Consider the following 24,000-nt stretch of genomic DNA (forward strand, 5'->3'; position numbering starts at 1 on the left):
ATCGTGGCCGATCGTGGCCGATCGTGGCCGAGAGGGGAAGAAGGTAGCAGGGCAAGATGCTCATGGTTCTTCTCTAATAATGGACCAACTTCCTCTCTCTCCTTAACTGTGGTTCTGCCTGGCTACTGGGGCTACCAGTTGTAAGCCTGCAGCCCACAAGGAGTTGGTTTGTCCCTCTCACAAATGTAAATGGGTAAGCATTCAATTGCACACACCTGCCTGCGTCCACAGACCCTCGCGCGCACACACACTTTTGTCAACAAGCTTTTTTATGTAGTTAAGAGAATCAGGGACCCATGTTGAAATACAAAAGCAGCACACCACGTGACGGCCGTCATGTAGAGTCCAGCAGCAAATGGGAAACGTTTAACTAGCCGTGGTCCTATTACTGCAGCTCTACCGTGGAACAACTGCTGGATGAGTCCTGCTGGAGAATATTGAACCTACATTAAGTCTGAGGTAAATAAGAATACCACAGGAACATAATGAAAAAGAGACCTACAACCCTTCCGAGCCAGATAGGAGTCGAACCTACAATCTTCTGATCCGTAGTCAGACGCGTTATCCATTGCGCCACTGGCCCTATGTATTCGCACCTATCTTTTTGTCCTTAAGAGGGCTAGAAAGCGTGTGTGTGTGTGTGTGTGTGTGTGTGTGTGAAGGCACAAGGAAACCCATCTGACCACCTGAAAGTCTGTTCTGTGAGGTTTTCCTAAGTTGTACAAAGGACTTTAGGAGAAGGAAGGACCTAAAAGCTAGGCAAAATGGTCCTAGATCCGAGAAAATCTTTTAGATCAGGCTCAGTTTCTTAAATACTCTGGGTTAACATAATCAGCTCCAGGTCTGTGTGGGGCTGAGCTTGTGAACTCCTTAGTAAGTAGGCGGGTACAACAAAAGGGAGTTTAATATTACAATAGGGGTTAAAATTCAGACACCTTGTCGTAGGCTCACCTTGTCCAGGGACCCAAGCATGCTGCCTTTCCACACTCAGAGCACTTCACCTAACCTACTGTGCAGCTGTTTCGCCTTTAATATCAAAGTTCCACAGGCAGCGTGATGTCACAATGCTCCTTGTCTGTAGCCCAAACCATGAGCCTTTGCAACCCTGGCATAATCTACATACTTACGGTGTGTGAAGTCTTGGACCACGAATGCAGTGAAGAATAATGGATTGCTACTCTTCATACATTTTTGCCCATTGGCTCAGATTTGAATGCTTACTGGCCATCTGAGCATCTCTGCCAGGCCACCCTATGTCTAGAGACTGTGGATTTAGAGAGTTTATAAACATTGTCAGTTCATCAATAAAGTGTGCTCGCTTCGGCAGCACATATACTAAAATTGGAACGATACAGAGAAGATTAGCATGGCCCCTGCGCAAGGATGACACGCAAATTCGTGAAGCGTTCCATATTTTTAACAGCTTTTAGGAGAGAAATCTTCTTTGTTTTCAAGACTTATTGAAATAATAAAGCAGGTTCCAGTCCTGTGTCATGTAATATGTATTTTTAAATTGTCTCTCCTCAACATTTTTAATGTATTTGCCTTGCAGTAAAGAAGGTGCGCTCTATGTCCAGCAGCATTTTACAAGGAAGCCTGCTGGACTTCTGGGACTTTTCTTTCTCTTTTTCAGCCTCCCTGTCATTATTCTTCACCACCTCCAAATCTATACTGCTGCTAGTGATGAGTTGCTTTGTGGGAAGCAGGATAAAGAGAAGGGCAGGGCCTATGCAAATGATGGCCTCCGGGATGCCTGGGAGTCCCTTTTCAGCAGTACTGTTAAAATCTGCCTTGCAACCAGATTGGTCGGGTATGCTGAAAAACACCATGCCAGATTGGGCACCAGGTCTCTAGGCGCTTGGAGGACATATTGGGTCTACATCCCTAAGTTTCTGAGGTCCAAGAAATGTTCACCCTCCGCCCTAATAAAGAGGTCTTGGCCGATCGTGGCTGATCGTGGCTGAGAGGGGAAGAAGGTAGCAGGGCAAGATGCTCATGGTTCTTCTCTAATAATGGACCAACTTTCTCTCTCTCCTTAACTGTGGTTCTGCATGGCTACTGGGGCTACCAGTTGTAAGCCTGCAGCCCACAAGGAGTTGGTTTGTCCCTCTCACAAATGTAAATGGGTAAGCATTCAATTGCACACACCTGCCTGCGTCCACAGACCCTCGCGCGCACACACACTTTTGTCAACAAGCTTTTTTATGTAGTTAAGAGAATCAGGGACCCATGTTGAAATACAAAAGCAGCACACCACGTGACGGCCGTCATGTAGAGTCCAGCAGCAAATGGGAAACGTTTAACTAGCCGTGGTCCTATTACTGCAGCTCTACCGTGGAACAACTGCTGGATGAGTCCTGCTGGAGAATATTGAACCTACATTAAGTCTGAGGTAAATAAGAATACCACAGGAACATAATGAAAAAGAGACCTACAACCCTTCCGAGCCAGATAGGAGTTGAACCTACAATCTTCTGATCCGTAGTCAGACGCGTTATCCATTGCGCCACTGGCCCTATGTATTTGCACCTATCTTTTTGTCCTTAAGAGGGCTAGAAAGCGTGTGTGTGTGTGTGTGTGTGTGTGTGTGAAGGCACAAGGAAACCCATCTGACCACCTGAAAGTCTGTTCTGTGAGGTTTTCCTAAGTTGTACAAAGGACTTTAGGAGAAGGAAGGACCTAAAAGCTAGGCAAAATGGTCCTAGATCCGAGAAAATCTTTTAGATCAGGCTCAGTTTCTTAAATACTCTGGGTTAACATAATCAGCTCCAGGTCTGTGTGGGGCTGAGCTTGTGAACTCCTTAGTAAGTAGGCGGGTACAACAAAAGGGAGTTTAATATTACAATAGGGGTTAAAATTCAGACACCTTGTCGTAGGCTCACCTTGTCCAGGGACCCAAGCATGCTGCCTTTCCACACTCAGAGCACTTCACCTAACCTACTGTGCAGCTGTTTCGCCTTTAATATCAAAGTTCCACAGGCAGCGTGATGTCACAATGCTCCTTGTCTGTAGCCCAAACCATGAGCCTTTGCAACCCTGGCATAATCTACATACTTACGGTGTGTGAAGTCTTGGACCACGAATGCAGTGAAGAATAATGGATTGCTACTCTTCATACATTTTTGCCCATTGGCTCAGATTTGAATGCTTACTGGCCATCTGAGCATCTCTGCCAGGCCACCCTATGTCTAGAGACTGTGGATTTAGAGAGTTTATAAACATTGTCAGTTCATCAATAAAGTGTGCTCGCTTCGGCAGCACATACACTAAAATTGGAACGATACAGAGAAGATTAGCATGGCCCCTGCGCAAGGAAGACACGCAAATTCGTGAAGCGTTCCATATTTTTAACAGCTTTTAGGAGAGAAATCTTCTTTGTTTTCAAGACTTATTGAAATAATAAAGCAGGTTCCAGTCCTGTGTCATGTAATATGTATTTTTAAATTGTCTCTCCTCAACATTTTTAATGTATTTGCCTTGCAGTAAAGAAGGTGCGCTCTATGTCCAGCAGCATTTTACAAGGAAGCCTGCTGGACTTCTGGGACTTTTCTTTCTCTTTTTCAGCCTCCCTGTCATTATTCTTCACCACCTCCAAATCTATACTGCTGCTAGTGATGAGTTGCTTTGTGGGAAGCAGGATAAAGAGAAGGGCAGGGCCTATGCAAATGATGGCCTCAGGGATGCCTGGGAGTCCCTTTTCAGCAGTACTGTTAAAATCTGCCTTGCAACCAGATTGGTCGGGTATGCTGAAAAACACCATGCCAGATTGGGCACCAGGTCTCTAGGCGCTTGGAGGACATATTGGGTCTACATCCCTAAGTTTCTGAGGTCCAAGAAATGTTCACCCTCCGCCCTAATAGAGAGGTCCTGGCCGATCGTGGCCGATCGTGGCTGAGAGGGGAAGAAGGTAGCAGGGCAAGATGATCATGGTTCTTCTCTAATAATGGACCAACTTCCTCTCTCTCCTTAACTGTGGTTCTGCATGGCTACTGGGGCTACCAGTTGTAAGCCTGCAGCCCACAAGGAGTTGGTTTGTCTCTCTCACAAATGTAAATGGGTAAGCATTCAATTGCACACACCTGCCTGCGTCCACAGATCCTCGCGCGCACACACACTTTTGTCAACAAGCTTTTTTATGTAGTTAAGAGAATCAGGGACCCATGTTGAAATACAAAAGCAGCACACCACGTGACGGCCGTCATGTAGAGTCCAGCAGCAAATGGGAAACGTTTAACTAGCCGTGGTCCTATTACTGCAGCTCTACCGTGGAACAACTGCTGGATGAGTCCTGCTGGAGAATATTGAACCTACATTAAGTCTGAGGTAAATAAGAATACCACAGGAACATAATGAAAAAGAGACCTACAACCCTTCCGAGCCAAACCTACAATCTTCTGATCCGTAGTCAGACGCGTTATCCATTGCGCCACTGGCCCTATGTATTTGCACCTATCTTTTTGTCCTTAAGAGGGCTAGAAAGCGTGTGTGTGTGTGTGTGTGTGTGTGTGTGTGTGAAGGCACAAGGAAACCCATCTGACCACCTGAAAGTCTGTTCTGTGAGGTTTTCCTAAGTTGTACAAAGGACTTTAGGAGAAGGAAGGACCTAAAAGCTAGGCAAAATGGTCCTAGATCCAAGAAAATCTTTTAGATCAGGCTCAGTTTCTTAAATACTCTGGGTTAACATAATCAGCTCCAGGTCTGTGTGGGGCTGAGCTTGTGAACTCCTTAGTAAGTAGGCGGGTACAACAAAAGGGAGTTTAATATTACAATAGGGGTTAAAATTCAGACACCTTGTCGTAGGCTCACCTTGTCCAGGGACCCAAGCATGCTGCCTTTCCACACTCAGAGCACTTCACCTAACCTACTGTGCAGCTGTTTCGCCTTTAATATCAAAGTTCCGCAGGCAGCGTGATGTCACAATGCTCCTTGTCTGTAGCCCAAACCATGAGCCTTTGCAACCCTGGCATAATCTACATACTTACAGTGTGTGAAGTCTTGGACCACGAATGCAGTGAAGAATAATGGATTGCTACTCTTCATACATTTTTGCCCATTGGCTCAGATTTGAATGCTTACTGGCCATCTGAGCATCTCTGCCAGGCCACCCTATGTCTAGAGACTGTGGATTTAGAGAGTTTATAAACATTGTCAGTTCATCAATAAAGTGTGCTTGCTTCGGCAGCACATATACTAAAATTGGAACGATACAGAGAAGATTAGCATGGCCCCTGCGCAAGGATGACACGCAAATTCGTGAAGCGTTCCATATTTTTAACAGCTTTTAGGAGAGAAATCTTCTTTGTTTTCAAGACTTAGTGAAATAATAAAGCAGGTTCCAGTCCTGTGTCATGTAATATGTATTTTTAAATTGTCTCTCCTCAACATTTTTAATGTATTTGCCTTGCAGTAAAGAAGGTGCGCTCTATGTCCAGCAGCATTTTACAAGGAAGCCTGCTGGACTTCTGGGACTTTTCTTTCTCTTTTTCAGCCTCCCTGTCATTATTCTTCACCACCTCCAAATCTATACTGCTGCTAGTGATGAGTTGCTTTGTGGGAAGCAGGATAAAGAGAAGGGCAGGGCCTATGCAAATGATGGCCTCAGGGATGCCTGGGAGTCCCTTTTCAGCAGTACTGTTAAAATCTGCCTTGCAACCAGATTGGTCGGGTATGCTGAAAAACACCATGCCAGATTGGGCACCAGGTCTCTAGGCGCTTGGAGGACATATTGGGTCTACATCCCTAAGTTTCTGAGGTCCAAGAAATGTTCACCCTCCGCCCTAATAGAGAGATCGTGGCCGATCGTGGCTGAGAGGGGAAGAAGGTAGCAGGGCAAGATGCTCATGGTTCTTCTCTAATAATGGACCAACTTCCTCTCTCTCCTTAACTGTGGTTCTGCATGGCTACTGGGGCTACCAGTTGTAAGCCTGCAGCCCACAAGGAGTTGGTTTGTCCCTCTCACAAATGTAAATGGGTAAGCATTCAATTGCACACACCTGCCTGCGTCCACAGATCCTCGCGCGCACACACACTTTTGTCAACAAGCTTTTTTATGTAGTTAAGAGAATCAGGGACCCATGTTGAAATACAAAAGCAGCACACCACGTGACGGCCGTCATGTAGAGTCCAGCAGCAAATGGGAAACGTTTAACTAGCCGTGGTCCTATTACTGCAGCTCTACCGTGGAACAACTGCTGGATGAGTCCTGCTGGAGAATATTGAACCTACATTAAGTCTGAGGTAAATAAGAATACCACAGGAACATAATGAAAAAGAGACCTACAACCCTTCCGAGCCAGATAGGAGTCGAACCTACAATCTTCTGATCCGTAGTCAGACGCGTTATCCATTGCGCCACTGGCCCTATGTATTTGCACCTATCTTTTTGTCCTTAAGAGGGCTAGAAAGCGTGTGTGTGTGTGTGTGTGTGTGTGTGTGTGTGTGAAGGCACAAGGAAACCCATCTGACCACCTGAAAGTCTGTTCTGTGAGGTTTTCCTAAGTTGTACAAAGGACTTTAGGAGAAGGAAGGACCTAAAAGCTAGGCAAAATGGTCCTAGATCCAAGAAAATCTTTTAGATCAGGCTCAGTTTCTTAAATACTCTGGGTTAACATAATCAGCTCCAGGTCTGTGTGGGGCTGAGCTTGTGAACTCCTTAGTAAGTAGGCGGGTACAACAAAAGGGAGTTTAATATTACAATAGGGGTTAAAATTCAGACACCTTGTCGTAGGCTCACCTTGTCCAGGGACCCAAGCATGCTGCCTTTCCACACTCAGAGCACTTCACCTAACCTACTGTGCAGCTGTTTCGCCTTTAATATCAAAGTTCCGCAGGCAGCGTGATGTCACAATGCTCCTTGTCTGTAGCCCAAACCATGAGCCTTTGCAACCCTGGCATAATCTACATACTTACAGTGTGTGAAGTCTTGGACCACGAATGCAGTGAAGAATAATGGATTGCTACTCTTCATACATTTTTGCCCATTGGCTCAGATTTGAATGCTTACTGGCCATCTGAGCATCTCTGCCAGGCCACCCTATGTCTAGAGACTGTGGATTTAGAGAGTTTATAAACATTGTCAGTTCATCAATAAAGTGTGCTTGCTTCGGCAGCACATATACTAAAATTGGAACGATACAGAGAAGATTAGCATGGCCCCTGCGCAAGGATGACACGCAAATTCGTGAAGCGTTCCATATTTTTAACAGCTTTTAGGAGAGAAATCTTCTTTGTTTTCAAGACTTAGTGAAATAATAAAGCAGGTTCCAGTCCTGTGTCATGTAATATGTATTTTTAAATTGTCTCTCCTCAATATTTTTAATGTATTTGCCTTGCAGTAAAGAAGGTGCGCTCTATGTCCAGCAGCATTTTACAAGGAAGCCTGCTGGACTTCTGGGACTTTTCTTTCTCTTTTTCAGCCTCCCTGTCATTATTCTTCACCACCTCCAAATCTATACTGCTGCTAGTGATGAGTTGCTTTGTGGGAAGCAGGATAAAGAGAAGGGCAGGGCCTATGCAAATGATGGCCTCAGGGATGCCTGGGAGTCCCTTTTCAGCAGTACTGTTAAAATCTGCCTTGCAACCAGATTGGTCGGGTATGCTGAAAAACACCATGCCAGATTGGGCACCAGGTCTCTAGGCGCTTGGAGGACATATTGGGTCTACATCCCTAAGTTTCTGAGGTCCAAGAAATGTTCACCCTCCGCCCTAATAGAGAGATCGTGGCCGATCGTGGCTGAGAGGGGAAGAAGGTAGCAGGGCAAGATGCTCATGGTTCTTCTCTAATAATGGACCAACTTTCTCTCTCTCCTTAACTGTGGTTCTGCATGGCTACTGGGGCTACCAGTTGTAAGCCTGCAGCCCACAAGGAGTTGGTTTGTCCCTCTCACAAATGTAAATGGGTAAGCATTCAATTGCACACACCTGCCTGCGTCCACAGACCCTCGCGCGCACACACACTTTTGTCAACAAGCTTTTTTATGTAGTTAAGAGAATCAGGGACCCATGTTGAAATACAAAAGCAGCACACCACGTGACGGCCGTCATGTAGAGTCCAGCAGCAAATGGGAAACGTTTAACTAGCCGTGGTCCTATTACTGCAGCTCTACCGTGGAACAACTGCTGGATGAGTCCTGCTGGAGAATATTGAACCTACATTAAGTCTGAGGTAAATAAGAATACCACAGGAACATAATGAAAAAGAGACCTACAACCCTTCCGAGCCAGATAGGAGTCGAACCTACAATCTTCTGATCCGTAGTCAGACACGTTATCCATTGCGCCACTGGCCCTATGTATTTGCACCTATCTTTTTGTCCTTAAGAGGGCTAGAAAGCGTGTGTGTGTGTGTGTGTGTGTGTGTGTGTGTGTGTGAAGGCACAAGGAAACCCATCTGACCACCTGAAAGTCTGTTCTGTGAGGTTTTCCTAAGTTGTACAAAGGACTTTAGGAGAAGGAAGGACCTAAAAGCTAGGCAAAATGGTCCTAGATCCGAGAAAATCTTTTAGATCAGGCTCAGTTTCTTAAATACTCTGGGTTAACATAATCAGCTCCAGGTCTGTGTGGGGCTGAGCTTGTGAACTCCTTAGTAAGTAGGCGGGTACAACAAAAGGGAGTTTAATATTACAATAGGGGTTAAAATTCAGACACCTTGTCGTAGGCTCACCTTGTCCAGGGACCCAAGCATGCTGCCTTTCCACACTCAGAGCACTTCACCTAACCTACTGTGCAGCTGTTTCGCCTTTAATATCAAAGTTCCGCAGGCAGCGTGATGTCACAATGCTCCTTGTCTGTAGCCCAAACCATGAGCCTTTGCAACCCTGGCATAATCTACATACTTACAGTGTGTGAAGTCTTGGACCACGAATGCAGTGAAGAATAATGGATTGCTACTCTTCATACATTTTTGCCCATTGGCTCAGATTTGAATGCTTACTGGCCATCTGAGCATCTCTGCCAGGCCACCCTATGTCTAGAGACTGTGGATTTAGAGAGTTTATAAACATTGTCAGTTCATCAATAAAGTGTGCTTGCTTCGGCAGCACATATACTAAAATTGGAACGATACAGAGAAGATTAGCATGGCCCCTGCGCAAGGATGACACGCAAATTCGTGAAGCGTTCCATATTTTTAACAGCTTTTAGGAGAGAAATCTTCTTTGTTTTCAAGACTTAGTGAAATAATAAAGCAGGTTCCAGTCCTGTGTCATGTAATATGTATTTTTAAATTGTCTCTCCTCAACATTTTTAATGTATTTGCCTTGCAGTAAAGAAGGTGCGCTCTATGTCCAGCAGCATTTTACAAGGAAGCCTGCTGGACTTCTGGGACTTTTCTTTCTCTTTTTCAGCCTCCCTGTCATTATTCTTCACCACCTCCAAATCTATACTGCTGCTAGTGATGAGTTGCTTTGTGGGAAGCAGGATAAAGAGAAGGGCAGGGCCTATGCAAATGATGGCCTCAGGGATGCCTGGGAGTCCCTTTTCAGCAGTACTGTTAAAATCTGCCTTGCAACCAGATTGGTCGGGTATGCTGAAAAACACCATGCCAGATTGGGCACCAGGTCTCTAGGCGCTTGGAGGACATATTGGGTCTACATCCCTAAGTTTCTGAGGTCCAAGAAATGTTCACCCTCCGCCCTAATAGAGAGATCGTGGCCGATCGTGGCCGAGAGGGGAAGAAGGTAGCAGGGCAAGATGCTCATGGTTCTTCTCTAATAATGGACCAACTTCCTCTCTCTCCTTAACTGTGGTTCTGCCTGGCTACTGGGGCTACCAGTTGTAAGCCTGCAGCCCACAAGGAGTTGGTTTGTCCCTCTCACAAATGTAAATGGGTAAGCATTCAATTGCACACACCTGCCTGCGTCCACAGACCCTCGCGCGCACACACACTTTTGTCAACAAGCTTTTTTATGTAGTTAAGAGAATCAGGGACCCATGTTGAAATACAAAAGCAGCACACCACGTGACGGCCGTCATGTAGAGTCCAGCAGCAAATGGGAAACGTTTAACTAGCCGTGGTCCTATTACTGCAGCTCTACCGTGGAACAACTGCTGGATGAGTCCTGCTGGAGAATATTGAACCTACATTAAGTCTGAGGTAAATAAGAATACCACAGGAACATAATGAAAAAGAGACCTACAACCCTTCCGAGCCAGATAGGAGTCGAACCTACAATCTTCTGATCCGTAGTCAGACGCGTTATCCATTGCGCCACTGGCCCTATGTATTCGCACCTATCTTTTTGTCCTTAAGAGGGCTAGAAAGCGTGTGTGTGTGTGTGTGTGTGTGTGAAGGCACAAGGAAACCCATCTGACCACCTGAAAGTCTGTTCTGTGAGGTTTTCCTAAGTTGAACAAAGGACTTTAGGAGAAGGAAGGACCTAAAAGCTAGGCAAAATGGTCCTAGATCCGAGAAAATCTTTTAGATCAGGCTCAGTTTCTTAAATACTCTGGGTTAACATAATCAGCTCCAGGTCTGTGTGGGGCTGAGCTTGTGAACTCCTTAGTAAGTAGGCGGGTACAACAAAAGGGAGTTTAATATTACAATAGGGGTTAAAATTCAGACACCTTGTCGTAGGCTCACCTTGTCCAGGGACCCAAGCATGCTGCCTTTCCACACTCAGAGCACTTCACCTAACCTACTGTGCAGCTGTTTCGCCTTTAATATCAAAGTTCCACAGGCAGCGTGATGTCACAATGCTCCTTGTCTGTAGCCCAAACCATGAGCCTTTGCAACCCTGGCATAATCTACATACTTACAGTGTGTGAAGTCTTGGACCACGAATGCAGTGAAGAATAATGGATTGCTACTCTTCATACATTTTTGCCCATTGGCTCAGATTTGAATGCTTACTGGCCATCTGAGCATCTCTGCCAGGCCACCCTATGTCTAGAGACTGTGGATTTAGAGAGTTTATAAACATTGTCAGTTCATCAATAAAGTGTGCTTGCTTCGGCAGCACATATACTAAAATTGGAACGATACAGAGAAGATTAGCATGGCCCCTGCGCAAGGATGACACGCAAATTCGTGAAGCGTTCCATATTTTTAACAGCTTTTAGGAGAGAAATCTTCTTTGTTTTCAAGACTTAGTGAAATAATAAAGCAGGTTCCAGTCCTGTGTCATGTAATATGTATTTTTAAATTGTCTCTCCTCAACATTTTTAATGTATTTGCCTTGCAGTAAAGAAGGTGCGCTCTATGTCCAGCAGCATTTTACAAGGAAGCCTGCTGGACTTCTGGGACTTTTCTTTCTCTTTTTCAGCCTCCCTGTCATTATTCTTCACCACCTCCAAATCTATACTGCTGCTAGTGATGAGTTGCTTTGTGGGAAGCAGGATAAAGAGAAGGGCAGGGCCTATGCAAATGATGGCCTCAGGGATGCCTGGGAGTCCCTTTTCAGCAGTACTGTTAAAATCTGCCTTGCAACCAGATTGGTCGGGTATGCTGAAAAACACCATGCCAGATTGGGCACCAGGTCTCTAGGCGCTTGGAGGACATATTGGGTCTACATCCCTAAGTTTCTGAGGTCCAAGAAATGTTCACCCTCCGCCCTAATAGAGAGGTCTTGGCCGATCGTGGCCGATCGTGGCTGAGAGGGGAAGAAGGTAGCAAGGCAAGATGATCATGGTTCTTCTCTAATAATGGACCAACTTCCTCTCTCTCCTTAACTGTGGTTCTGCATGGCTACTGGGGCTACCAGTTGTAAGCCTGCAGCCCACAAGGAGTTGGTTTGTCCCTCTCACAAATGTAAATGGGTAAGCATTCAATTGCACACACCTGCCTGCGTCCACAGATCCTCGCGCGCACACACACTTTTGTCAACAAGCTTTTTTATGTAGTTAAGAGAATCAGGGACCCATGTTGAAATACAAAAGCAGCACACCACGTGACGGCCGTCATGTAGAGTCCAGCAGCAAATGGGAAACGTTTAACTAGCCGTGGTCCTATTACTGCAGCTCTACCGTGGAACAACTGCTGGATGAGTCCTGCTGGAGAATATTGAACCTACATTAAGTCTGAGGTAAATAAGAATACCACAGGAACATAATGAAAAAGAGACCTACAACCCTTCCGAGCCAGATAGGAGTCGAACCTACAATCTTCTGATCCGTAGTCAGACGCGTTATCCATTGCGCCACTGGCCCTATGTATTTGCACCTATCTTTTTGTCCTTAAGAGGGCTAGAAAGCGTGTGTGTGTGTGTGTGTGTGTGTGTGTGTGTGTGTGAAGGCACAAGGAAACCCATCTGACCACCTGAAAGTCTGTTCTGTGAGGTTTTCCTAAGTTGTACAAAGGACTTTAGGAGAAGGAAGGACCTAAAAGCTAGGCAAAATGGTCCTAGATCCAAGAAAATCTTTTAGATCAGGCTCAGTTTCTTAAATACTCTGGGTTAACATAATCAGCTCCAGGTCTGTGTGGGGCTGAGCTTGTGAACTCCTTAGTAAGTAGGCGGGTACAACAAAAGGGAGTTTAATATTACAATAGGGGTTAAAATTCAGACACCTTGTCGTAGGCTCACCTTGTCCAGGGACCCAAGCATGCTGCCTTTCCACACTCAGAGCACTTCACCTAACCTACTGTGCAGCTGTTTCGCCTTTAATATCAAAGTTCCGCAGGCAGCGTGATGTCACAATGCTCCTTGTCTGTAGCCCAAACCATGAGCCTTTGCAACCCTGGCATAATCTACATACTTACAGTGTGTGAAGTCTTGGACCACGAATGCAGTGAAGAATAATGGATTGCTACTCTTCATACATTTTTGCCCATTGGCTCAGATTTGAATGCTTACTGGCCATCTGAGCATCTCTGCCAGGCCACCCTATGTCTAGAGACTGTGGATTTAGAGAGTTTATAAACATTGTCAGTTCATCAATAAAGTGTGCTTGCTTCGGCAGCACATATACTAAAATTGGAACGATACAGAGAAGATTAGCATGGCCCCTGCGCAAGGATGACACGCAAATTCGTGAAGCGTTCCATATTTTTAACAGCTTTTAGGAGAGAAATCTTCTTTGTTTTCAAGACTTATTGAAATAATAAAGCAGGTTCCAGTCCTGTGTCATGTAATATGTATTTTTAAATTGTCTCTCCTCAACATTTTTAATGTATTTGCCTTGCAGTAAAGAAGGTGCGCTCTATGTCCAGCAGCATTTTACAAGGAAGCCTGCTGGACTTCTGGGACTTTTCTTTCTCTTTTTCAGCCTCCCTGTCATTATTCTTCACCACCTCCAAATCTATACTGCTGCTAGTGATGAGTTGCTTTGTGGGAAGCAGGATAAAGAGAAGGGCAGGGCCTATGCAAATGATGGCCTCAGGGATGCCTGGGAGTCCCTTTTCAGCAGTACTGTTAAAATCTGCCTTGCAACCAGATTGGTCGGGTATGCTGAAAAACACCATGCCAGATTGGGCACCAGGTCTCTAGGCGCTTGGAGGACATATTGGGTCTACATCCCTAAGTTTCTGAGGTCCAAGAAATGTTCACCCTCCGCCCTAATAGAGAGGTCTTGGCCGATCGTGGCCGATCGTGGCTGAGAGGGGAAGAAGGTAGCAAGGCAAGATGATCATGGTTCTTCTCTAATAATGGACCAACTTCCTCTCTCTCCTTAACTGTGGTTCTGCATGGCTACTGGGGCTACCAGTTGTAAGCCTGCAGCCCACAAGGAGTTGGTTTGTCCCTCTCACAAATGTAAATGGGTAAGCATTCAATTGCACACACCTGCCTGCGTCCACAGATCCTCGCGCGCACACACACTTTTGTCAACAAGCTTTTTTATGTAGTTAAGAGAATCAGGGACCCATGTTGAAATACAAAAGCAGCACACCACGTGACGGCCGTCATGTAGAGTCCAGCAGCAAATGGGAAACGTTTAACTAGCCGTGGTCCTATTACTGCAGCTCTACCGTGGAACAACTGCTGGATGAGTCCTGCTGGAGAATATTGAACCTACATTAAGTCTGAGGTAAATAAGAATACCACAGGAACATAATGAAAAAGAGACCTACAACCCTTCCGAGCCAGATAGGAGTCGAACCTACAATCTTCTGATCCGTAGTCAGACGCGTTATCCATTGCGCCACTGGCCCTATGTATTTGCACCTATCTTTTTGTCCTTAAGAGGGCTAGAAAGCGTGTGTGTGTGTGTGTGTGTGTGTGTGTGTGTGAAGGCACAAGGAAACCCATCTGACCACCTGAAAGTCTGTTCTGTGAGGTTTTCCTAAGTTGTACAAAGGACTTTAGGAGAAGGAAGGACCTAAAAGCTAGGCAAAATGGTCCTAGATCCAAGAAAATCTTTTAGATCAGGCTCAGTTTCTTAAATACTCTGGGTTAACATAATCAGCTCCAGGTCTGTGTGGGGCTGAGCTTGTGAACTCCTTAGTAAGTAGGCGGGTACAACAAAAGGGAGTTTAATATTACAATAGGGGTTAAAATTCAGACACCTTGTCGTAGGCTCACCTTGTCCAGGGACCCAAGCATGCTGCCTTTCCACACTCAGAGCACTTCACCTAACCTACTGTGCAGCTGTTTCGCCTTTAATATCAAAGTTCCGCAGGCAGCGTGATGTCACAATGCTCCTTGTCTGTAGCCCAAACCATGAGCCTTTGCAACCCTGGCATAATCTACATACTTACAGTGTGTGAAGTCTTGGACCACGAATGCAGTGAAGAATAATGGATTGCTACTCTTCATACATTTTTGCCCATTGGCTCAGATTTGAATGCTTACTGGCCATCTGAGCATCTCTGCCAGGCCACCCTATGTCTAGAGACTGTGGATTTAGAGAGTTTATAAACATTGTCAGTTCATCAATAAAGTGTGCTTGCTTCGGCAGCACATATACTAAAATTGGAACGATACAGAGAAGATTAGCATGGCCCCTGCGCAAGGATGACACGCAAATTCGTGAAGCGTTCCATATTTTTAACAGCTTTTAGGAGAGAAATCTTCTTTGTTTTCAAGACTTAGTGAAATAATAAAGCAGGTTCCAGTCCTGTGTCATGTAATATGTATTTTTAAATTGTCTCTCCTCAACATTTTTAATGTATTTGCCTTGCAGTAAAGAAGGTGCGCTCTATGTCCAGCAGCATTTTACAAGGAAGCCTGCTGGACTTCTGGGACTTTTCTTTCTCTTTTTCAGCCTCCCTGTCATTATTCTTCACCACCTCCAAATCTATACTGCTGCTAGTGATGAGTTGCTTTGTGGGAAGCAGGATAAAGAGAAGGGCAGGGCCTATGCAAATGATGGCCTCAGGGATGCCTGGGAGTCCCTTTTCAGCAGTACTGTTAAAATCTGCCTTGCAACCAGATTGGTCGGGTATGCTGAAAAACACCATGCCAGATTGGGCACCAGGTCTCTAGGCGCTTGGAGGACATATTGGGTCTACATCCCTAAGTTTCTGAGGTCCAAGAAATGTTCACCCTCCGCCCTAATAGAGAGATCGTGGCCGATCGTGGCCGAGAGGGGAAGAAGGTAGCAGGGCAAGATGCTCATGGTTCTTCTCTAATAATGGACCAACTTCCTCTCTCTCCTTAACTGTGGTTCTGCCTGGCTACTGGGGCTACCAGTTGTAAGCCTGCAGCCCACAAGGAGTTGGTTTGTCCCTCTCACAAATGTAAATGGGTAAGCATTCAATTGCACACACCTGCCTGCGTCCACAGACCCTCGCGCGCACACACACTTTTGTCAACAAGCTTTTTTATGTAGTTAAGAGAATCAGGGACCCATGTTGAAATACAAAAGCAGCACACCACGTGACGGCCGTCATGTAGAGTCCAGCAGCAAATGGGAAACGTTTAACTAGCCGTGGTCCTATTACTGCAGCTCTACCGTGGAACAACTGCTGGATGAGTCCTGCTGGAGAATATTGAACCTACATTAAGTCTGAGGTAAATAAGAATACCACAGGAACATAATGAAAAAGAGACCTACAACCCTTCCGAGCCAGATAGGAGTCGAACCTACAATCTTCTGATCCGTAGTCAGACGCGTTATCCATTGCGCCACTGGCCCTATGTATTTGCACCTATCTTTTTGTCCTTAAGAGGGCTAGAAAGCGTGTGTGTGTGTGTGTGTGTGTGTGTGTGAAGGCACAAGGAAACCCATCTGACCACCTGAAAGTCTGTTCTGTGAGGTTTTCCTAAGTTGTACAAAGGACTTTAGGAGAAGGAAGGACCTAAAAGCTAGGCAAAATGGTCCTAGATCCGAGAAAATCTTTTAGATCAGGCTCAGTTTCTTAAATACTCTGGGTTAACATAATCAGCTCCAGGTCTGTGTGGGGCTGAGCTTGTGAACTCCTTAGTAAGTAGGCGGGTACAACAAAAGGGAGTTTAATATTACAATAGGGGTTAAAATTCAGACACCTTGTCGTAGGCTCACCTTGTCCAGGGACCCAAGCATGCTGCCTTTCCACACTCAGAGCACTTCACCTAACCTACTGTGCAGCTGTTTCGCCTTTAATATCAAAGTTCCACAGGCAGCGTGATGTCACAATGCTCCTTGTCTGTAGCCCAAACCATGAGCCTTTGCAACCCTGGCATAATCTACATACTTACGGTGTGTGAAGTCTTGGACCACGAATGCAGTGAAGAATAATGGATTGCTACTCTTCATACATTTTTGCCCATTGGCTCAGATTTGAATGCTTACTGGCCATCTGAGCATCTCTGCCAGGCCACCCTGTGGATTTAGAGAGTTTATAAACATTGTCAGTTCATCAATAAAGTGTGCTCGCTTCGGCAGCACATATACTAAAATTGGAACGATACAGAGAAGATTAGCATGGCCCCTGCGCAAGGATGACACGCAAATTCGTGAAGCGTTCCATATTTTTAACAGCTTTTAGGAGAGAAATCTTCTTTGTTTTCAAGACTTATTGAAATAATAAAGCAGGTTCCAGTCCTGTGTCATGTAATATGTATTTTTAAATTGTCTCTCCTCAACATTTTTAATGTATTTGCCTTGCAGTAAAGAAGGTGCGCTCTATGTCCAGCAGCATTTTACAAGGAAGCCTGCTGGACTTCTGGGACTTTTCTTTCTCTTTTTCAGCCTCCCTGTCATTATTCTTCACCACCTCCAAATCTATACTGCTGCTAGTGATGAGTTGCTTTGTGGGAAGCAGGATAAAGAGAAGGGCAGGGCCTATGCAAATGATGGCCTCAGGGATGCCTGGGAGTCCCTTTTCAGCAGTACTGTTAAAATCTGCCTTGCAACCAGATTGGTCGGGTATGCTGAAAAACACCATGCCAGATTGGGCACCAGGTCTCTAGGCGCTTGGAGGACATATTGGGTCTACATCCCTAAGTTTCTGAGGTCCAAGAAATGTTCACCCTCCGCCCTAATAGAGAGGTCTTGGCCGATCGTGGCCGATCGTGGCTGAGAGGGGAAGAAGGTAGCAGGGCAAGATGATCATGGTTCTTCTCTAATAATGGACCAACTTCCTCTCTCTCCTTAACTGTGGTTCTGCATGGCTACTGGGGCTACCAGTTGTAAGCCTGCAGCCCACAAGGAGTTGGTTTGTCCCTCTCACAAATGTAAATGGGTAAGCATTCAATTGCACACACCTGCCTGCGTCCACAGATCCTCGCGCGCGCACACACACTTTTGTCAACAAGCTTTTTTATGTAGTTAAGAGAATCAGGGACCCATGTTGAAATACAAAAGCAGCACACCACGTGACGGCCGTCATGTAGAGTCCAGCAGCAAATGGGAAACGTTTAACTAGCCGTGGTCCTATTACTGCAGCTCTACCGTGGAACAACTGCTGGATGAGTCCTGCTGGAGAATATTGAACCTACATTAAGTCTGAGGTAAATAAGAATACCACAGGAACATAATGAAAAAGAGACCTACAACCCTTCCGAGCCAGATAGGAGTCGAACCTACAATCTTCTGATCCGTAGTCAGACGCGTTATCCATTGCGCCACTGGCCCTATGTATTTGCACCTATCTTTTTGTCCTTAAGAGGGCTAGAAAGCGTGTGTGTGTGTGTGTGTGTGTGTGTGTGTGTGTGAAGGCACAAGGAAACCCATCTGACCACCTGAAAGTCTGTTCTGTGAGGTTTTCCTAAGTTGTACAAAGGACTTTAGGAGAAGGAAGGACCTAAAAGCTAGGCAAAATGGTCCTAGATCCAAGAAAATCTTTTAGATCAGGCTCAGTTTCTTAAATACTCTGGGTTAACATAATCAGCTCCAGGTCTGTGTGGGGCTGAGCTTGTGAACTCCTTAGTAAGTAGGCGGGTACAACAAAAGGGAGTTTAATATTACAATAGGGGTTAAAATTCAGACACCTTGTCGTAGGCTCACCTTGTCCAGGGACCCAAGCATGCTGCCTTTCCACACTCAGAGCACTTCACCTAACCTACTGTGCAGCTGTTTCGCCTTTAATATCAAAGTTCCGCAGGCAGCGTGATGTCACAATGCTCCTTGTCTGTAGCCCAAACCATGAGCCTTTGCAACCCTGGCATAATCTACATACTTACAGTGTGTGAAGTCTTGGACCACGAATGCAGTGAAGAATAATGGATTGCTACTCTTCATACATTTTTGCCCATTGGCTCAGATTTGAATGCTTACTGGCCATCTGAGCATCTCTGCCAGGCCACCCTATGTCTAGAGACTGTGGATTTAGAGAGTTTATAAACATTGTCAGTTCATCAATAAAGTGTGCTTGCTTCGGCAGCACATATACTAAAATTGGAACGATACAGAGAAGATTAGCATGGCCCCTGCGCAAGGATGACACGCAAATTCGTGAAGCGTTCCATATTTTTAACAGCTTTTAGGAGAGAAATCTTCTTTGTTTTCAAGACTTAGTGAAATAATAAAGCAGGTTCCAGTCCTGTGTCATGTAATATGTATTTTTAAATTGTCTCTCCTCAACATTTTTAATGTATTTGCCTTGCAGTAAAGAAGGTGCGCTCTATGTCCAGCAGCATTTTACAAGGAAGCCTGCTGGACTTCTGGGACTTTTCTTTCTCTTTTTCAGCCTCCCTGTCATTATTCTTCACCACCTCCAAATCTATACTGCTGCTAGTGATGAGTTGCTTTGTGGGAAGCAGGATAAAGAGAAGGGCAGGGCCTATGCAAATGATGGCCTCAGGGATGCCTGGGAGTCCCTTTTCAGCAGTACTGTTAAAATCTGCCTTGCAACCAGATTGGTCGGGTATGCTGAAAAACACCATGCCAGATTGGGCACCAGGTCTCTAGGCGCTTGGAGGACATATTGGGTCTACATCCCTAAGTTTCTGAGGTCCAAGAAATGTTCACCCTCCGCCCTAATAGAGAGATCGTGGCCGATCGTGGCTGAGAGGGGAAGAAGGTAGCAGGGCAAGATGCTCATGGTTCTTCTCTAATAATGGACCAACTTCCTCTCTCTCCTTAACTGTGGTTCTGCCTGGCTACTGGGGCTACCAGTTGTAAGCCTGCAGCCCACAAGGAGTTGGTTTGTCCCTCTCACAAATGTAAATGGGTAAGCATTCAATTGCACACACCTGCCTGCGTCCACAGACCCTCGCGCGCACACACACTTTTGTCAACAAGCTTTTTTATGTAGTTAAGAGAATCAGGGACCCATGTTGAAATACAAAAGCAGCACACCACGTGACGGCCGTCATGTAGAGTCCAGCAGCAAATGGGAAACGTTTAACTAGCCGTGGTCCTATTACTGCAGCTCTACCGTGGAACAACTGCTGGATGAGTCCTGCTGGAGAATATTGAACCTACATTAAGTCTGAGGTAAATAAGAATACCACAGGAACATAATGAAAAAGAGACCTACAACCCTTCCGAGCCAGATAGGAGTCGAACCTACAATCTTCTGATCCGTAGTCAGACGCGTTATCCATTGCGCCACTGGCCCTATGTATTCGCACCTATCTTTTTGTCCTTAAGAGGGCTAGAAAGCGTGTGTGTGTGTGTGTGTGTGTGTGTGTGTGTGAAGGCACAAGGAAACCCATCTGACCACCTGAAAGTCTGTTCTGTGAGGTTTTCCTAAGTTGTACAAAGGACTTTAGGAGAAGGAAGGACCTAAAAGCTAGGCAAAATGGTCCTAGATCCGAGAAAATCTTTTAGATCAGGCTCAGTTTCTTAAATACTCTGGGTTAACATAATCAGCTCCAGGTCTGTGTGGGGCTGAGCTTGTGAACTCCTTAGTAAGTAGGCGGGTACAACAAAAGGGAGTTTAATATTACAATAGGGGTTAAAATTCAGACACCTTGTCGTAGGCTCACCTTGTCCAGGGACCCAAGCATGCTGCCTTTCCACACTCAGAGCACTTCACCTAACCTACTGTGCAGCTGTTTCGCCTTTAATATCAAAGTTCCACAGGCAGCGTGATGTCACAATGCTCCTTGTCTGTAGCCCAAACCATGAGCCTTTGCAACCCTGGCATAATCTACATACTTACGGTGTGTGAAGTCTTGGACCACGAATGCAGTGAAGAATAATGGATTGCTACTCTTCATACATTTTTGCCCATTGGCTCAGATTTGAATGCTTACTGGCCATCTGAGCATCTCTGCCAGGCCACCCTATGTCTAGAGACTGTGGATTTAGAGAGTTTATAAACATTGTCAGTTCATCAATAAAGTGTGCTCGCTTCGGCAGCACATATACTAAAATTGGAACGATACAGAGAAGATTAGCATGGCCCCTGCGCAAGGATGACACGCAAATTCGTGAAGCGTTCCATATTTTTAACAGCTTTTAGGAGAGAAATCTTCTTTGTTTTCAAGACTTATTGAAATAATAAAGCAGGTTCCAGTCCTGTGTCATGTAATATGTATTTTTAAATTGTCTCTCCTCAACATTTTTAATGTATTTGCCTTGCAGTAAAGAAGGTGCGCTCTATGTCCAGCAGCATTTTACAAGGAAGCCTGCTGGACTTCTGGGACTTTTCTTTCTCTTTTTCAGCCTCCCTGTCATTATTCTTCACCACCTCCAAATCTATACTGCTGCTAGTGATGAGTTGCTTTGTGGGAAGCAGGATAAAGAGAAGGGCAGGGCCTATGCAAATGATGGCCTCCGGGATGCCTGGGAGTCCCTTTTCAGCAGTACTGTTAAAATCTGCCTTGCAACCAGATTGGTCGGGTATGCTGAAAAACACCATGCCAGATTGGGCACCAGGTCTCTAGGCGCTTGGAGGACATATTGGGTCTACATCCCTAAGTTTCTGAGGTCCAAGAAATGTTCACCCTCCGCCCTAATAAAGAGGTCTTGGCCGATCGTGGCCGATCGTGGCTGAGAGGGGAAGAAGGTAGCAGGGCAAGATGCTCATGGTTCTTCTCTAATAATGGACCAACTTTCTCTCTCTCCTTAACTGTGGTTCTGCATGGCTACTGGGGCTACCAGTTGTAAGCCTGCAGCCCACAAGGAGTTGGTTTGTCCCTCTCACAAATGTAAATGGGTAAGCATTCAATTGCACACACCTGCCTGCGTCCACAGACCCTCGCGCGCACACACACTTTTGTCAACAAGCTTTTTTATGTAGTTAAGAGAATCAGGGACCCATGTTGAAATACAAAAGCAGCACACCACGTGACGGCCGTCATGTAGAGTCCAGCAGCAAATGGGAAACGTTTAACTAGCCGTGGTCCTATTACTGCAGCTCTACCGTGGAACAACTGCTGGATGAGTCCTGCTGGAGAATATTGAACCTACATTAAGTCTGAGGTAAATAAGAATACCACAGGAACATAATGAAAAAGAGACCTACAACCCTTCCGAGCCAGATAGGAGTCGAACCTACAATCTTCTGATCCGTAGTCAGACGCGTTATCCATTGCGCCACTGGCCCTATGTATTTGCACCTATCTTTTTGTCCTTAAGAGGGCTAGAAAGCGTGTGTGTGTGTGTGTGTGTGTGTGTGTGTGAAGGCACAAGGAAACCCATCTGACCACCTGAAAGTCTGTTCTGTGAGGTTTTCCTAAGTTGTACAAAGGACTTTAGGAGAAGGAAGGACCTAAAAGCTAGGCAAAATGGTCCTAGATCCGAGAAAATCTTTTAGATCAGGCTCAGTTTCTTAAATACTCTGGGTTAACATAATCAGCTCCAGGTCTGTGTGGGGCTGAGCTTGTGAACTCCTTAGTAAGTAGGCGGGTACAACAAAAGGGAGTTTAATATTACAATAGGGGTTAAAATTCAGACACCTTGTCGTAGGCTCACCTTGTCCAGGGACCCAAGCATGCTGCCTTTCCACACTCAGAGCACTTCACCTAACCTACTGTGCAGCTGTTTCGCCTTTAATATCAAAGTTCCACAGGCAGCGTGATGTCACAATGCTCCTTGTCTGTAGCCCAAACCATGAGCCTTTGCAACCCTGGCATAATCTACATACTTACGGTGTGTGAAGTCTTGGACCACGAATGCAGTGAAGAATAATGGATTGCTACTCTTCATACATTTTTGCCCATTGGCTCAGATTTGAATGCTTACTGGCCATCTGAGCATCTCTGCCAGGCCACCCTATGTCTAGAGACTGTGGATTTAGAGAGTTTATAAACATTGTCAGTTCATCAATAAAGTGTGCTCGCTTCGGCAGCACATATACTAAAATTGGAACGATACAGAGAAGATTAGCATGGCCCCTGCGCAAGGATGACACGCAAATTCGTGAAGCGTTCCATATTTTTAACAGCTTTTAGGAGAGAAATCTTCTTTGTTTTCAAGACTTATTGAAATAATAAAGCAGGTTCCAGTCCTGTGTCATGTAATATGTATTTTTAAATTGTCTCTCCTCAACATTTTTAATGTATTTGCCTTGCAGTAAAGAAGGTGCGCTCTATGTCCAGCAGCATTTTACAAGGAAGCCTGCTGGACTTCTGGGACTTTTCTTTCTCTTTTTCAGCCTCCCTGTCATTATTCTTCACCACCTCCAAATCTATACTGCTGCTAGTGATGAGTTGCTTTGTGGGAAGCAGGATAAAGAGAAGGGCAGGGCCTATGCAAATGATGGCCTCCGGGATGCCTGGGAGTCCCTTTTCAGCAGTACTGTTAAAATCTGCCTTGCAACCAGATTGGTCGGGTATGCTGAAAAACACCATGCCAGATTGGGCACCAGGTCTCTAGGCGCTTGGAGGACATATTGGGTCTACATCCCTAAGTTTCTGAGGTCCAAGAAATGTTCACCCTCCGCCCTAATAAAGAGGTCTTGGCCGATCGTGGCCGATCGTGGCTGAGAGGGGAAGAAGGTAGCAGGGCAAGATGCTCATGGTTCTTCTCTAATAATGGACCAACTTTCTCTCTCTCCTTAACTGTGGTTCTGCATGGCTACTGGGGCTACCAGTTGTAAGCCTGCAGCCCACAAGGAGTTGGTTTGTCCCTCTCACAAATGTAAATGGGTAAGCATTCAATTGCACACACCTGCCTGCGTCCACAGACCCTCGCGCGCACACACACTTTTGTCAACAAGCTTTTTTATGTAGTTAAGAGAATCAGGGACCCATGTTGAAATACAAAAGCAGCACACCACGTGACGGCCGTCATGTAGAGTCCAGCAGCAAATGGGAAACGTTTAACTAGCCGTGGTCCTATTACTGCAGCTCTACCGTGGAACAACTGCTGGATGAGTCCTGCTGGAGAATATTGAACCTACATTAAGTCTGAGGTAAATAAGAATACCACAGGAACATAATGAAAAAGAGACCTACAACCCTTCCGAGCCAGATAGGAGTCGAACCTACAATCTTCTGATCCGTAGTCAGACGCGTTATCCATTGCGCCACTGGCCCTATGTATTTGCACCTATCTTTTTGTCCTTAAGAGGGCTAGAAAGCGTGTGTGTGTGTGTGTGTGTGTGTGTGTGTGAAGGCACAAGGAAACCCATCTGACCACCTGAAAGTCTGTTCTGTGAGGTTTTCCTAAGTTGTACAAAGGACTTTAGGAGAAGGAAGGACCTAAAAGCTAGGCAAAATGGTCCTAGATCCGAGAAAATCTTTTAGATCAGGCTCAGTTTCTTAAATACTCTGGGTTAACATAATCAGCTCCAGGTCTGTGTGGGGCTGAGCT

At 45.5% G+C, this 24,000-nt stretch overlaps 24 non-coding genes across 24 annotated transcripts; 12 read left to right on the forward strand and 12 right to left on the reverse strand.

Annotated features, from left to right (window-relative positions):
• Positions 1 to 510: 510 nt before the first annotated feature.
• On the reverse strand, positions 511 to 583 carry TRNAR-ACG (transfer RNA arginine (anticodon ACG)). Its single transcript has one exon. It is a non-coding gene; the product is annotated as a tRNA-Arg (tRNA).
• Positions 584 to 1,311: 728 nt separating this feature from the next.
• On the forward strand, positions 1,312 to 1,418 carry LOC144764748 (U6 spliceosomal RNA). The gene has a single exon (XR_013596779.1). It is a non-coding gene; the product is annotated as a U6 spliceosomal RNA (small nuclear RNA).
• A 1,025-nt stretch (positions 1,419 to 2,443) lies between these two features.
• TRNAR-ACG (transfer RNA arginine (anticodon ACG)) lies at positions 2,444 to 2,516 on the reverse strand. Its single transcript has one exon. It is a non-coding gene; the product is annotated as a tRNA-Arg (tRNA).
• Positions 2,517 to 3,242: 726 nt separating this feature from the next.
• LOC144765149 (U6 spliceosomal RNA) lies at positions 3,243 to 3,349 on the forward strand. The gene has a single exon (XR_013597160.1). It is a non-coding gene; the product is annotated as a U6 spliceosomal RNA (small nuclear RNA).
• A 1,817-nt stretch (positions 3,350 to 5,166) lies between these two features.
• LOC144764810 (U6 spliceosomal RNA) lies at positions 5,167 to 5,273 on the forward strand. Its single transcript, XR_013596839.1, has one exon. It is a non-coding gene; the product is annotated as a U6 spliceosomal RNA (small nuclear RNA).
• A 1,015-nt stretch (positions 5,274 to 6,288) lies between these two features.
• TRNAR-ACG (transfer RNA arginine (anticodon ACG)) lies at positions 6,289 to 6,361 on the reverse strand. The gene has a single exon. It is a non-coding gene; the product is annotated as a tRNA-Arg (tRNA).
• A 732-nt stretch (positions 6,362 to 7,093) lies between these two features.
• Positions 7,094 to 7,200, forward strand: LOC144764811 (U6 spliceosomal RNA). Its single transcript, XR_013596840.1, has one exon. It is a non-coding gene; the product is annotated as a U6 spliceosomal RNA (small nuclear RNA).
• Positions 7,201 to 8,215: 1,015 nt separating this feature from the next.
• TRNAR-ACG (transfer RNA arginine (anticodon ACG)) lies at positions 8,216 to 8,288 on the reverse strand. The gene has a single exon. It is a non-coding gene; the product is annotated as a tRNA-Arg (tRNA).
• Positions 8,289 to 9,022: 734 nt separating this feature from the next.
• LOC144764812 (U6 spliceosomal RNA) lies at positions 9,023 to 9,129 on the forward strand. Its single transcript, XR_013596841.1, has one exon. It is a non-coding gene; the product is annotated as a U6 spliceosomal RNA (small nuclear RNA).
• Positions 9,130 to 10,144: 1,015 nt separating this feature from the next.
• TRNAR-ACG (transfer RNA arginine (anticodon ACG)) lies at positions 10,145 to 10,217 on the reverse strand. Its single transcript has one exon. It is a non-coding gene; the product is annotated as a tRNA-Arg (tRNA).
• A 722-nt stretch (positions 10,218 to 10,939) lies between these two features.
• Positions 10,940 to 11,046, forward strand: LOC144764813 (U6 spliceosomal RNA). Its single transcript, XR_013596842.1, has one exon. It is a non-coding gene; the product is annotated as a U6 spliceosomal RNA (small nuclear RNA).
• Positions 11,047 to 12,071: 1,025 nt separating this feature from the next.
• TRNAR-ACG (transfer RNA arginine (anticodon ACG)) lies at positions 12,072 to 12,144 on the reverse strand. Its single transcript has one exon. It is a non-coding gene; the product is annotated as a tRNA-Arg (tRNA).
• A 734-nt stretch (positions 12,145 to 12,878) lies between these two features.
• LOC144764814 (U6 spliceosomal RNA) lies at positions 12,879 to 12,985 on the forward strand. Its single transcript, XR_013596843.1, has one exon. It is a non-coding gene; the product is annotated as a U6 spliceosomal RNA (small nuclear RNA).
• A 1,025-nt stretch (positions 12,986 to 14,010) lies between these two features.
• On the reverse strand, positions 14,011 to 14,083 carry TRNAR-ACG (transfer RNA arginine (anticodon ACG)). Its single transcript has one exon. It is a non-coding gene; the product is annotated as a tRNA-Arg (tRNA).
• A 730-nt stretch (positions 14,084 to 14,813) lies between these two features.
• LOC144764815 (U6 spliceosomal RNA) lies at positions 14,814 to 14,920 on the forward strand. Its single transcript, XR_013596844.1, has one exon. It is a non-coding gene; the product is annotated as a U6 spliceosomal RNA (small nuclear RNA).
• A 1,015-nt stretch (positions 14,921 to 15,935) lies between these two features.
• On the reverse strand, positions 15,936 to 16,008 carry TRNAR-ACG (transfer RNA arginine (anticodon ACG)). Its single transcript has one exon. It is a non-coding gene; the product is annotated as a tRNA-Arg (tRNA).
• Positions 16,009 to 16,721: 713 nt separating this feature from the next.
• On the forward strand, positions 16,722 to 16,828 carry LOC144764749 (U6 spliceosomal RNA). The gene has a single exon (XR_013596780.1). It is a non-coding gene; the product is annotated as a U6 spliceosomal RNA (small nuclear RNA).
• Positions 16,829 to 17,855: 1,027 nt separating this feature from the next.
• TRNAR-ACG (transfer RNA arginine (anticodon ACG)) lies at positions 17,856 to 17,928 on the reverse strand. The gene has a single exon. It is a non-coding gene; the product is annotated as a tRNA-Arg (tRNA).
• A 732-nt stretch (positions 17,929 to 18,660) lies between these two features.
• LOC144764816 (U6 spliceosomal RNA) lies at positions 18,661 to 18,767 on the forward strand. The gene has a single exon (XR_013596845.1). It is a non-coding gene; the product is annotated as a U6 spliceosomal RNA (small nuclear RNA).
• A 1,015-nt stretch (positions 18,768 to 19,782) lies between these two features.
• TRNAR-ACG (transfer RNA arginine (anticodon ACG)) lies at positions 19,783 to 19,855 on the reverse strand. Its single transcript has one exon. It is a non-coding gene; the product is annotated as a tRNA-Arg (tRNA).
• A 730-nt stretch (positions 19,856 to 20,585) lies between these two features.
• Positions 20,586 to 20,692, forward strand: LOC144764750 (U6 spliceosomal RNA). The gene has a single exon (XR_013596781.1). It is a non-coding gene; the product is annotated as a U6 spliceosomal RNA (small nuclear RNA).
• Positions 20,693 to 21,717: 1,025 nt separating this feature from the next.
• TRNAR-ACG (transfer RNA arginine (anticodon ACG)) lies at positions 21,718 to 21,790 on the reverse strand. Its single transcript has one exon. It is a non-coding gene; the product is annotated as a tRNA-Arg (tRNA).
• Positions 21,791 to 22,518: 728 nt separating this feature from the next.
• Positions 22,519 to 22,625, forward strand: LOC144764752 (U6 spliceosomal RNA). Its single transcript, XR_013596782.1, has one exon. It is a non-coding gene; the product is annotated as a U6 spliceosomal RNA (small nuclear RNA).
• A 1,025-nt stretch (positions 22,626 to 23,650) lies between these two features.
• On the reverse strand, positions 23,651 to 23,723 carry TRNAR-ACG (transfer RNA arginine (anticodon ACG)). The gene has a single exon. It is a non-coding gene; the product is annotated as a tRNA-Arg (tRNA).
• Between the last annotated feature and the right edge of the window lie 277 nt (positions 23,724 to 24,000).

Source organism: Lissotriton helveticus, chromosome 6, assembly GCF_964261635.1.
Source record: "Lissotriton helveticus chromosome 6, aLisHel1.1, whole genome shotgun sequence".
Classification (NCBI taxonomy): Eukaryota; Metazoa; Chordata; class Amphibia; order Caudata; family Salamandridae; genus Lissotriton; species Lissotriton helveticus.